The sequence below is a fragment of the Podarcis erhardii genome (genome assembly GCF_964252035.2).
Source record: "Podarcis erhardii genome assembly, chromosome: 8".
In the NCBI taxonomy this organism is placed as follows: Eukaryota; Metazoa; Chordata; class Lepidosauria; order Squamata; family Lacertidae; genus Podarcis; species Podarcis erhardii.
In genome coordinates this window covers 74,978,547-74,992,250 of record NC_138499.1, presented here as the reverse complement: position 1 = coordinate 74,992,250, position 13,704 = coordinate 74,978,547, and the positions used below count along the sequence as shown (strand labels likewise).

At 38.7% G+C, this 13,704-nt stretch overlaps 1 protein-coding gene across 2 annotated transcripts in view; it reads right to left on the bottom strand.

Moving 5' to 3' along the window:
- Positions 1-13,704, bottom strand: part of CDH12 (cadherin 12) — a 455,772-nt gene that overhangs the window by 397,556 nt on the left and 44,512 nt on the right. The window contains exon 2 of one of the 2 annotated variants that reach the window (XM_081873017.1): positions 13,071-13,152. The exons of the other annotated variant lie outside the window; for it this stretch is intronic. The gene's annotated coding sequence lies outside the window, so the exon portion shown is untranslated. The remainder of the gene's footprint in view (positions 1-13,070; positions 13,153-13,704) is intronic. 2 annotated transcript variants of the gene reach the window in all.

The following is a 13,704-nucleotide window of genomic DNA, read 5'->3' as shown; positions in this document are numbered from 1 at the left end:
CGGCCTACAGAGCGAGATGAGCACGCAACCCCAGAGACATCTGTGACTGGACCCAATGGTCAGGGATACCTTTACCTTTTTAATACAGGATAAGCACCCATTTATATTTTCTTATGCAAATGAGAGAATGAAGAGTTCATGTTCATAAATTTATTATAGCTTAGCAGCGACTGATTTCATTTTGGCATAAATATAGTTTTGTAAATATAGTTCTAGAAGCGCACGGCATTATTTTTATTTAAATTTCTAAATAAATTGATTGTAAAACAACTGATCTGATGGTGGTTTGCTATAAGCTTGTGTGCATGTTTGTAGATTTGCATACCTGTGTTGTAACTGAAGGGATTTTTTTTTGGGGGGGGGACATAGGTTTCTATATTGGAAAAGTGATAAATGGTAATTTTAAAATGCACTCATTTCCCAGAAATTTAATGCTTAACCCTTATCTGCAGCATCAGCCTGAGAAAAACAACTTAATTCTAGGTTCTTTGCCTGAATAAAATAGCCCTTATTTCTATAGAAATTGCCATTCAGTATTCTAACAGAATAATTCATTTTCCTGGAATAATAATTGGGGAGACTTCATTTTCCCTCTCTAATATCATTCATTACTGTAAATCTAATTTATGATCTACTCACTTAATTTCTCTCTTCTTTTTAATGCTCAAAAATCTTGGTGATTTCTTGACTGCATTGGCCCGTCACTAAGCAATATATTTTGCAAAATCCATTTATTTATTTTGATTTTAATCTTGCTATCTCTCTGGGTATAGTACATATAAATATATCCCTGAAAATATTAGTTAGACACGTGCTATTTTATTTGTATTGCCAGGGGGATGGTGGGGCACTGTTAGGGATTTTTCTTGCCACAGGTGACAAAATAACTCTGCTTTTTGTGAGTGGTGAACCATTTGTTGCTCCACCTGAGGCAGTAAAATGTATTGGGTCAGCCCTCCTCTTCCTTTGCTTTCATTGTTCTCAGCAAATACAACAGAAAAACACATGAAAGAACTGTTATCAGCTGACATTAATAATTGCCCATAGTGGTATTTAATCTGTTCAGCAGCCCATGAGATTTAGCATAATGTTGTCAACAAAATGGCATGGGTTGAACAACAAAGGGGATTTAAATGGCCATGTTGGCAAACTGTCAAAACAACAACAAAAACAAGAAAGAATAAAAGAATAATAGAATTGTAGAGTTGGAAGAGAGAAAAGGGTCATCTAGACCAATCTCAGCTAAAGCATGCAGGAAATTCAGCTAAAGCATTTGTGAAAATACAAAGAAAATTGCCATGGAGAAGAACACAATCGAATCAACAACAGCAAAGTGTTGGAGAAAATTCCGAAAATTACAGAAAGCTAGAAACACATTACCCTCAGAAAAACACACACACACATGAAACGAGGTTATTCATTTTATTCCAGCTCTAATTATTTCTGTTTTTGATGTATTACTTAACATGTCAGTATGCCACCACTTTTGCTATATGTATGACATAAATGTTTAAAATGAGAATGGACTAACTACAAATAAGTAATATAGTCACTGGGAAAAATGATCGCATGCACGTTCACTAAGAGAGCGGGTTCTGAAATTCAGAAAGGGCTGCTGAAAGGAATGTCCATATATGGAGAGAAAATATAATTGCCTCTGAGTCAATCAATGCATGTATTTATTTTCTTTCTGTTCTGCTGCCAGTGTGCAAAATGTAACTTTCTTCAGAGCGGTTTTCCCTCCTCTCTTTCTTTTTTTCTCTTTTTGCTGCTTCAGGCTGGGATGTTTACATTCAATTAAAGCTCCCCGCCTGCATTTCCCATGGGAATGTTTGATCTATATGATATGAGCGACATATATGCTCAGGTCATGCACAATGTATCATTAGCTTGTTGATTGTCTTCAGCACCTTTTCAAAAGAAGATTTCATTAGCATGAAAATGGAAATTGACTCTTTGTTTTAGACAGGCTAATTGTTACCCAGGGTAATTTATAGAACACTAAATATTAAACTCATCAAAATGTATGAAGCTAAAGCAATTCATATCAGGCCGGCTAGGCATCTCTGATACACCAGCCAAGAGATAGGACTGAGAAATCTAACAGTATGCATATCGACTTTTTCCTATAGGGAGCTGGTACCGGTTACTACAATACTCCATTATTTCTGTCTGTGTTTTGGTTCAGTGCTGAGGAACAAGGGTGCTATTGAGAGAAAGCAGGGGGGGCAATGTCACTGCAACATTCATGCTATGTTTCTATCCAAATTACTAATACTACAAAAGCCATTGTTGCTATAAACTAGTAGATTCAAATTGTGAGCCTCCAGGGAATTCCGAGGATTCCTGGAAACTGTACGAGCAGGATGTGTTTTCATAAAATTGCCACCCCTGAATTTTTTGCAACATGCAACTGTGGTGATCACACAGGGTACCCGGACGTTTGACAGTCTATTGATCCCTGTGCCACCACTGTGATTGCCTCTTCGCTGCCACCAACCCGTTTCCCTCGGGTACACACGGAGTCTAGGCAGTTGTTAACATTAACAAATAATAAAGTTTATTTTTATAAGCATGAACAAGTTTAAGGTTTCAGTTAATTTTTCTTTTCAGTTTCTTAATCTTAGTTTCTTTACTGTCCTATACGTTACTAATAACTTCAAACTGATTATCCCAACTATCTATCTGACTCCACCTAACAGTTCCTCTCACTCTCTCACAACACAACTCGTCCAACCCACAGACTTATCCTCCCTCTTCCTTCTCCAACTCCCAACTCCCAACTGACTTCCACACAATTCGGACTCTAACTCAAACTCCTCCCCTTGTTTCCACTGGCCAATCACTTCACACTCATTTAACCCTTTCCTTATGACCCACCTAGGAGGCAAATGCTTTCATGGTAGACATGCAACAGCTTGCAAACCCTACAATGTTTCCAATTCTGCATGCTGTAGGAAGCAGGACCTGAGTGCAATAGCTTTTTCTCGCACTCACTTGTATACAGAAGCATATTGTCTGTGGCATTGGCTGCTAATAGCCTTATCCTCCAGGAGTTCATCTTATTCTCCTTGAAAGCTATTAAAATTTTGAAAGTCATTACCATATCTTGTCAATAGCAAAACAAGTTCAAAGCAACTGCCGTGAACAATGAAATGGTATGTATATGAGAGGCGCCAAATACGTTGGCATAAGAGAGATCCAAATTTGGCCATATTGGCAATAAAGGGATGGAGAACTTGAAGCCTTCGGGTTAGACTGCAGCTCCCATAATAAGCTGATACGCAGGGATGAGGGGACTGCAAGTCCAGCAACATTAGGAGTGTCACATGTTCTCCATCCCTCATTGATAATTTCAGTATAGCTTTAAAAGGTTTATATGTTGACTAATGTATTGTAGTGGGACGCAGGTGGCACTGTGGTTAAACCACAGACCTAGGACTTGCTGATCAGAAGGTCGGCAGTTCGAATCCCCGCGACGGGGTGAGCTCCCATTGCTCAGTCCCTGCTCCTGCCAACCTAGCAGTTCGAAAGCACGTCAAAGTGCAAGTAGATAAATAGGTACCGCTCTGGCGGGAAGGTAAATGGCGTTTCTGTGTGCTGCTCTGGTTTGCTAGAAGCAGCTTAGTCATGCTGGCAACATGACCTGGAAGCTGTATGCCGGCTCCCTCGGCCAGTAAAGCGAGATGAGCGCACAACCCCAGAGTCGGTCACGACTGGACCTAATGGTCAGGGGTCCCTTTACCTTTTTAATGTATTGTAAGAAAGAATGAATGTGTAAAGAAAATAATAAAAAAAATATTGAAAGATAATTTCAAAAAGCTTTAAGATACAAGAAGGAGCCCATCAAATGTTCCCACTGCAAACAACTTTTTCAGCCATCTATCTTGAATATACCCAAGAATGAGGCCATTTGAAAATTTCATCCACAAATGAAATCTTTCTCCCAACTGACATGGTGCCCTTCATGATTTAATATATGTTGCTTAAATTCATGCTGTTCAAAATTATGGTCAGCTATGAAAGAAGAAGCAGGATATTGCTTCACATTTTTTGAAATGTTTTCCTTAGGCAGAAAACAATATCAACATGAAGGCAGCATTGCTTTAACTTTCTCCATCATTCCATCATAGAACACATCAAAAATCTATTTAAGTAAGGTTTTTAAATAATAATAATAATAATAATAATAATAAAAATTCCTGTTTAAAATCCAAAATAAATCTCCATTAAGTCTGATGAAATCAGAATAATTTGTCCTCCACTCTAAGTATTACCTGGAAGTAAGTCTCATCAAACTCAATTAGAGAGATTTTCCTCTGACTGGACATGCCTACGATTGTGCTGTCAGGTTGCAATCCTGTGCACGTCTTGAGCTCAGGAAACCTTACTGAGCTCAAGAAGACTTACTTCTGGGTTGCACGTAAATCACAGAAAAGACAATTTCAATTCAGACTCAGATATTTTCATGGCCAAGTTGCATGATTGAGGTTGAGTGCCTTGGGAACACATTCCATGTTAATAAAAATGGGTCAGTCAATAGGAGATGGAGCTCCATATGGTCCACAAACTGAAAGGAAGTAGAAAAGCTGTTGATTTTGTCTGACAGTGATAGAGAACAGAAGAGACAATGCACCATAATAATATGATCTTCCTTTCATCTTTGGCGTCTCTTCTGGGGCTACTGATGCTTGATTTCTACACACTTTGATCAGCTGAGGGTGGGCTTTGTGCTATTTTAGGCAGAAGGAAAAATAATAAAACAAAGGGAGGAAGTTTCTGGTCGAATTAGATTCTACTATTGTGTAGGCATAAGGATCTGTGTTGCCTTCTGTTGGGCAGGTAATGCTGTACTGTTAGTACGGCTGTGCAACACGCAACACACACACACACACACACACACACACACACACTATTAGATTCAGGGCACTATTTGGCATTTCAGATCAGACCCCAATTCATCACAGATCTGGATCCAACAGGGCTCCAGTTTCAGCTTGCAACGGGAACCCAAATCATCAGTACTTCCTTTGGGAAATCAAATTTCTTTAACTTTTTCATATTTGGAGACATTGCAGCTCTTCAGGACAGATTTCAAGGGTGTGGGGAGGAATCCTTGCTTGGGTATAACATAAAACTATGGTCTAGTGTTAGATTTCTGTGCATGAGCCTTGGACTCATGTGTGTGACTTGGGGAAGTCTCCAAGGGTGTTCCAGCTAGGACCAGGCCTAGAAAATCCTCAGTAACCCTAAAAGGTCCTTCCCATTGATGTTTGTACTGCTCTTCCTTCCTGAACTGCTCTGCCAGTTGTGACCGATTTATTTAAACTGATATTGTCTATTAGTTGATTTCCCACCTGTTCCTTCAGGTACAGTATGGAGTAGGTGAGGCTAATCAGAAAAATAGGAAGGGAAATCCTACTGGGATCCAAATTGACTGGTCTTAGTAATACTTTCACCTGTAAGACAGTGTGTGTATTACAGTGCTGATTAACAGTGATGTATTCAGCAGCACATGCCTCCCAGCCGGCTGGCTAGCACACAAAGGCAGCATGTGCCTGTATGTCCCATCTTGTTGTCCCATCTTTCTTTGGGCGTGTTCACAAAGCCACTTGTGCCCCATGCACTCATATTAGCAGAAAGAAAAAGGGATATACTAGCGTGTGTGTGTGTGAGCGCTTACCAAATTTTCTAGCTGGCCTGTGACTGCATTTTAAGTATTTTATTTGATCACCACATTTTGGACATTCACCCTAAAATGAGATGTGAAGGAATCGTACTGATGAAATAGAGTAGTCCTCTCTTTAAAAACAAACAAATAAAAAACAAGATCCAGGTCAAAACTATATTGAAATGTTATTAAAAGACAGAAGCATAGCTTGAAAATTAGCTCATGTGGGCAAATTGGATTTTCCATTTCGTATGCATATGATCATTTCCAGTCAGCCGGTAGCATTGCGGGTTGAAGAGTCAAAACCTTTCAGACTCTTTGGGTACTTCTGTAAGCAATCAATGCTGATATCCTCTATTGAATCCAATGGACACTCACCCAAGCTGTTTAGCTAGTCATTCAGTTCTGCACTTATTTGATTATTAGAAGGATGCAAAATGATCTCTTAGATACACAACATTAACCTTCAATCAATAACCACTTTAATGGTGGGTGGGACTTTTTCTCTCTAGCCTTTTCCAGCTGCATTAGTGCGACAATGCTGTTTTGAATAAAGCATGTTCAATATGTCAAAATTTAATTCCTGTTTACAGAGAAAGACAATGCATTAGACATTCTACATTTCTACGTAACATTCTTCATCTCAAAGAATTTGAGGCACTGGAGTTTCTTAAGGGTTGCTTGGAACTGTAAATGTGTGTGAGGGGTGAACTACAGTGCCCAGAATTCTTTGAGATGAAGAATGTACTTTGAATGTGTTTTGTGGTTAAAGTGTGTACACAGCCTGTGACCCGTGAATGACAGAATTTCACCTGCTTTCTGATTAAGAGAAATATTGCTGTTTTTCACCCATGCGGATCAATAAGTGGAAAGCATGCATATAACACCTTGAGTTGTTTAGGTGATGCATGAGGTGATGTTTTCCAAGTACCACATTTTAGAAAGTAAGAGGGAAAAGATGCTTTTCAGCCCACTAAGTTCCTAATCTAAGATCAAAACTATCAATAGTAGAGGAAAAATAGCCAAGGTGATAGACAAGCATTACAGAAACACATCTGTGTTCCTATGTAAGAAATGTATTTGATGTTAAATTAAGAATGACCTTTTCTGATAGAACATGTTGTGCCCTTCAGATTGTTCCATCAATGCACGCTTTTCAGTTTGCCAGATGGAACAATCCCCATTATCATCCCCACACATTGTTCTCAGACGGCTCCTGATCCCTACAAGCCAATTTCAGGGGCACAGGGGAGGAGCAGGAACGACTGAGAAGAAGAAGAAAACCTATTACAGTGGTACCTCGGGTTACATATGCTTCAGGTTACAGACGCTTCAGGATATAGACTCTGCTAACACAGAAATAGTACCTCGGGTTAAGAACTTTGCTTCAGGATGAGAACAGAAATTGTGCTCCGGTGGCATGGCAGCAGTGGGAGGCCCCATTAGGTAAAGTGGTATCTCAGGTTAAGAACAGTTTCAAGTTAAGAACAGACCTCTGGAATGAATTAAGTTCTTAACCTGAAGTACCATTGTATGTTGAATACAACCCAACTTAGTAAAATGCATTATAGTAAAAAAACTACTGAGAAAGTTTAAATGGTGGAGAAAACAGTTGTTGCCATTTGTGGCATGGAAGAAGAAAGCTGCTGCTGAGGTAATAAAAACGGTCATGGCTGTCTGTCTCCACGTAAGCACCCAGTGAATACTAAAATTCTCCATAAGAGTATCTGAGCACACAATCATGAGGGGCAAGTCAACAATTTCTGGGGCCCAGTTTATACCTTTACAAGAATCCAGTGGTGAAAAATATGTGATGAAAAATATTAACGTATGCCTCAGTTTCATCCTGAATTTAAAAATATGTCTTGGAGGCTTCAAGCATTATTTGTTGTTGTTTAGTTGTTTTGCTGTGTCCAGCTCTTTGTGACCCCATGGACCAGATCACCCCAGACACTCCTGTCTTCCACTGCTTCATGCAGCTTGGTCAAACTCATGTTAGTAGCTTCGAGAACACTGTCCAACCATCTCGTCCTCTGTCCTCCCCTTCTCCTTGTGCCCTCAATCTTTCCCAACACCAGAGTCTTTTCCAGAGAGTCTTCTCTTCTCATGAGGTGGCCAAAGTATTGGAGTCTCAGCTTCAGGATCTGTCCTCCTTCAGAAGGGATAGGTTTGATCTTCTTACAGTCCATGGGACTCTCAAGAGTCTCCTCCAGCACCATAATTCAAAGCGTCAATTCTTCAGTGGTCAGCCTTCTTTCACCCCATTTGTGCACAAGTTTTCATTTTTTAAAAGGAAATGGGCATAGAATTTTGCTTGCATTTTTTTCTGCTCTAATGTGCACAATTTTGCAAGCAATTACCTCTGTTAAAGTGCATTTTTGTATGATATTTTCACTAATATATGCATTTTTGCACACTTCCCCCTTATATGTGTGTTTTTAATACAGTTTAGTTAGAGAAACATATTGTAAAATACAGAAAAGGGAACATTTGAAAAAATAGTAGTGTTTAGGCTTGCATATTGTTTTGGAAAGTACAAATTTGTAAACTGAATAAATTCCTCCCTCATTACTGCTCTGGACACTGGCTCTTGGTGATAGTAGGTGGACTTGGTAACTGAGAGTGCTGAAGGCAAAACCAGGAGTGGACTTGTAGTCTACCTTTGTTGTAGGCCTAATCTCCAAAAGTGAACAGGTTTTCCAGGTTTTCCAGCAAATAGACCTGACCTTTTAATGTATTTTAAATCTCCTGTTGGAAGCCACCCAGAGTGCCTGGGGAAACCCAGCAAGATGGGCAGGGTATAAGTAACAAATTATTATTATTATTATTATTATTATTATTATTATTATTATTATTATTATTATTATTTTAAAAATGTTTCATTGTTTTTCTAAAAATGTCTGGAGCAGATATGTGCGTATTTCTTAAAATCTTCTCGCTTACTTTTTCATGTTAGTATCTGTAGCTTCGATTTATAAACTTCAGAATAACTTTTGAAGAACACTATAAACTAGGTCAACCCTCCTAGATTCACATACATCCAAGCAAAATTCAGTCTTCAAATTGAGTTGACAAATTCAAAACACATACTGCATTTCAACCCTGGGTTTAATTGGAAATATCCTGTTCCCTGGTCTTGTTACTGGCAAAAGTGAAGAGATATATTTAACTACGTCTAATTAGTTAACTTTTGCAAGTATGCAGAAATTTTTCATTAGGCTAGCTGGACTTGGAACCAATTGCTACCAAATATCTAGTAAACACTGCTCCCCACCCAGTCTTAGAAGAGCATCTATTTCCACTTCCACCTTTTCTTATTTCTCTCCAAACCTTGTGGACTTTGTTAACAAAAATTCAACTCTTTGGCTAAAATTATTTGCACACATATATTTAAAAGGAAACATGAAGAAACAGCTTTGTGTGTTGGTTGTACTATGGTTTTCAGCTGAGAACTTTTGTGAAAGAGAGCTGATAATCAATGAGCAAAAATATGACAAAAACTTTTTGTAATACAGTGACTTACTCTCCAATATCATTTTATTAAAGAAATCTTAAGTCAAGTAGAAAGCAATCCTATGGAGATGAAGCTGACTTAAAGCAAATTGCTATAAATTAAGCCATCTTACACCAGATCCAAACACCATTTGGCAGTGGGACTGCTTCTGCTGTTGCCGCTCTGATAAAGTCTGGCAGAAGGTGAGTGTTAGGATAAGACAAAACTTTAAAATAGTATTCTGTGCTGGAATGCCAGCTCACATGACCAAGCTGAATGGGTTTAGGATACAGCCTAAGTCCCTGTTCTCTGACCCTGATCCCACCCTACCCCTGAAATACCAAAACATCTATGACAGATGGCCATCCAAGCTCTACTTAAGAACCTCCAATGAATTTGCAAATGCATAAAACAACAGCTTAAAACTATTCATATTTTATTGCTTGTGATCTCTAAACTTTTCAAACTCAGAACTAGCCTTCATGTCTAATCTGGGGCTGATTATATATTTTCCATTTATTTAACTAATTCCATTTATGAATCACTTTCTATAGAAAATGTCAAAGCTATTTGACAATCAAACCAACACAGTTAGAACCAATTAATATTTGTATTTTAACTAAATGTTTTGAATCTAGATCTATATGGGTCTATCATTCAGCCACTTTGTCATTTTCCACTCCATTTCCTATTGTGTATCATTCCTTCTGGTCCAGAGAAAATACTGTATGCAAATTTGCTTTAAAAAATAATAATCACAGATTGCTTATCTCTTCTAAGCTAGGAATAGAATATATTTGATTTCCAGTTTGTTTGTTTGTTTGTTGTATTGTGGTACACTTCTGTGGAAATATTATCCCCCCCCCCCCCCGCACTGAGCCCATTTGAGGTCTACAGATGCACTGCAAACTTTGCCAAAGGAGACCGCAAGTTGACCTTCCAATGTTAAAGGATAGAGGTGAACTAAAAATAATTCCTCCCTCCATCTAAGCATCTAAGTGCTTTTGTGTGCCAACAGGAAGCACTACAGCAGAAAATATGTAGGTGGTGCCGCTGTGACTCTCTTGTGGGCAGGAAGAAAAATAGCTCCTGCTTTATTTGACAACGTCATCACGAATGTGAAGCACACAATTTATAAAGCCATCCAAATTAAATCTCTGCCATTTTAGATTGCAATCTGGATTGTAAGGGTTCTGATGCAGCAATGCATCAATTCTTTAGCACGTGAAAACAACCAACCCAGCCCTCCCCCCCTTTAATCTCCACAGGCTTTGCACAGGGGTAGCATTTGGTGGTTGATGTCCATTAATAGCCCTGCAAATGTAAATTAATGATGAGCACAATCATCTACCTATCTATCAAGGGTTTTTATATAGACATCCATCACCACAATGGATTAAAAAAAGAAGAAGCAGGGATGATTGCCTTTCCCTTTCTATCGACAAAGAGTTATTTTGCTTGCTTTAGCAGTTACATTTTTCCATATAACAAAGTGAATCTTGTTCTCCCCAAGTCAACTGTACTCATGCGGTTCTCCTCTCACTGTTTCTATTAGCTGGGGGAAGTGGGGTATATGGACTCCTTAGTCCAAGTGATTGGCAACATGTGCGAAGCCTTTTGGTGAATTGAGATATATTCCACAAACTGAAATTCCAATGCATAGAACAATACCAACTTACAGAGTCAAAGTCACATTTGGATCAATTTTTACGGCTACTTTCTCTGGAGTTATAAAATAAAAACACATGCAGATTTATATGAGAATAGTGGTTTTGCCATGTACCTCCAAATCAAATAAACCTGAGAGAACTTAACAACAAGCCACAGGATAAACACAAACTGTACTTTTGAAATATTCCTTGCATTCTGGCTTCAGAATGTTGAAATAACTTGTTGCTACCCATAGACTCCATAGCTGAAGTATCATAGAATGCTTGTGAGAATTCCAGTTCCTCAGACATTTTAAAAACTGTGAGCACACAAAACGTAAGGCCTGATGATAGTATCATACCCTCCAACATTTCTTTGATGAAAATAGGCATGCCCTATTTCATAATAATAATAATTTTATCATTTATACCCCATCCATCTGACTGGGTTGCCCCAGCCACTCTGGGCAGCTTCCAACATATATAAAAACATAATAAAAAATTAAACATTAATAAAACTTCCCTATGCCGTGCTGCCTTCAGATGTATTCTAAAGGTTGTATAGCTGCTTTTCCCATTGGCTCAGGTGGCACAAAACTCTGACATTTCTCTGATGAAAATAGGGACATCCAAAGGAAAAGTGGGACATTCCATGATGAAATCAGAAGCTGGGATGGGTTTCATAATTCTGGGACTGTCCCTGGAAAATAGGGACACTTGGAGGATCTGTGGGACAGGTTGCATGGGAAGGAGGAATCTCTGCCACAACATAGTATTCAACTATTTGAGTGTGTAAATAGAGTGTGTGAAAGTAGTAGCCAGTCAGTGATAAGGACAATTAAGTCTCACTGATTTCAATGAAAGAAAAGCATACGCTTAATATTCCAGCTGAAATAAATTCAGCTTAAAAGTGTGGCTAGATCGTGTCCTTCATGTTTATTTCATTTTCATTTTCACCTTATTTTTCTCTTGACACATCAGATTTTTATCAGTACTGATCACATTCTGAGAGAAAAATCAAAGCATTTCTGTGCATGCCATAGAAGGAGACACTAGAGAGCAAAACAGCTAACATCTCAACCTCGTCAAGGTCAGCTTTCCGCTGCATGCAAACATCTATACGGCACTAAATTCCCAGCAGGGGGAAGAAAAGGATTTGAGTGAGTAAATAGCTATGATAAAAATGAACACCAATCTCAAGAGTCATCATGAAGGCTGAGCTTAATGGATCACTTGCAAAATAGTGGATATTAAACTGTCTCTGGTGCCTTCTATCAAAGAAATGACAGACAGCTAAGTTTACACAGATTTACCATCAGAATGCATTTTAAACCATGCGTGTTTCTTTTTGCCTTTCACAAGGCTCTGCCCATATTTGACAATTGCTGAGATATTTCAGTAAAAGAAGTACATATTCAAATTTTCCCCATTAACTCTATTAATGCTAGATGGAAACATTTTCTCAGTAATATGAAATAAGCACTTTGATAAAGACAGATTTGTCCTTTCCTGGGATTCACGCGATTTCAGTTTTCACTTGATAACAATGAAGGGTGAAATTGTTAAATCAGATATTTTTTGACTCAACAGAATTTCTCTCCTCCTTTTAGACAAATCACCTTCCTCCTAACTGGAGTTTGACAGCCATAAGTACAATGATCAACTACGTCCCATAATTTCTTAAGTATATAAATAATACATACAATTGTTGTCTGATGTTTGAACAAGGAAATGAACTTGGAAGTTTTCTATTGTCAGTTAACATCATCTACCGACATGATATCTGCCACACTGATATCATGTGCAAAGCCTGTCTCCAACATCAGGTACTAAGTTCACATAGCAGCAGAATTCATTAATGCAAAAGTCCCATGCAGTTTAGATTGCCACATGATAGTTGTCATATGGTGAACATGTAGGAATATGCAGAACTCCCCATCTCCAAGGAAATGAAAATAGGTGTATTAAGACTTTTTGTTCCCCGTAATCCCTTGGCTGTAAGAATGGGCCAGGAATCCAGTTCCAATGGACCTTGGTATATATTTGTGAATTTGACCGCCTGGAGCAAAAACCTAGCAGCAAACTGCATTTCCATGCACAATATTTTATGACTATTGCCCAATAGATTATATTGCCTGGGGGACAAACAAGGACAGTAGTAGCAAACTGTAGGGGAAGTGCTCCAAGTTAAAAACATCATTTCACACACACACAAACACCCCCCCCCCAAGTATATAATTTTGGAGTTTAAACTTACCTGTTTTGCTCTCTGTCAGAGTCTGAAGATCCAAAGGCAACCCTTAACATCCTAACATTTATTGAAATGAATTGGGCTGGGGCTGGAAGGGACAGAGGAAATGGAATTAGAGTGAGCATACTTTTAAGGAATCTGGAGAAAGCATATCCTGTTCTACTTCCCTTCCAGCCCCTGATTCCTATGACAATGAGTCATCTAATCAGCCAACTTTTTGGTTATGTGTATAAAATGTGAGCTCACAATTGTAACTGTTCTCATTTTAATGGAATCAGTAGCAGTAGTGAGGAGTTGCAACAAGATGGGAATGGGGGGGGAGAGAGAGAATTGAGATGTTTAGAACGTTACATCACCACCTGGGTCTTCCTCACAAGCAATGACATTCAATTCTGCCTCATATTTTCACTTCGACAGCTCCAAGATTAAAGTATTGGCAAGTGCCATGTTTTTCTAAGAGATGGAATATTTGCAGACGTCACTAAAATGGTGCCCTTCCTCTGTTGTTGGGCTACGCACCCCATCAGCCCAGTCAGCAAGGCCAATGATCCAGGATTATAGGAGTTGTAGACTAACAACAGGCCCATGACACAAGGAAGCATGAACAGCTTAAGAGCAACAGAACATACCATGGAATGAG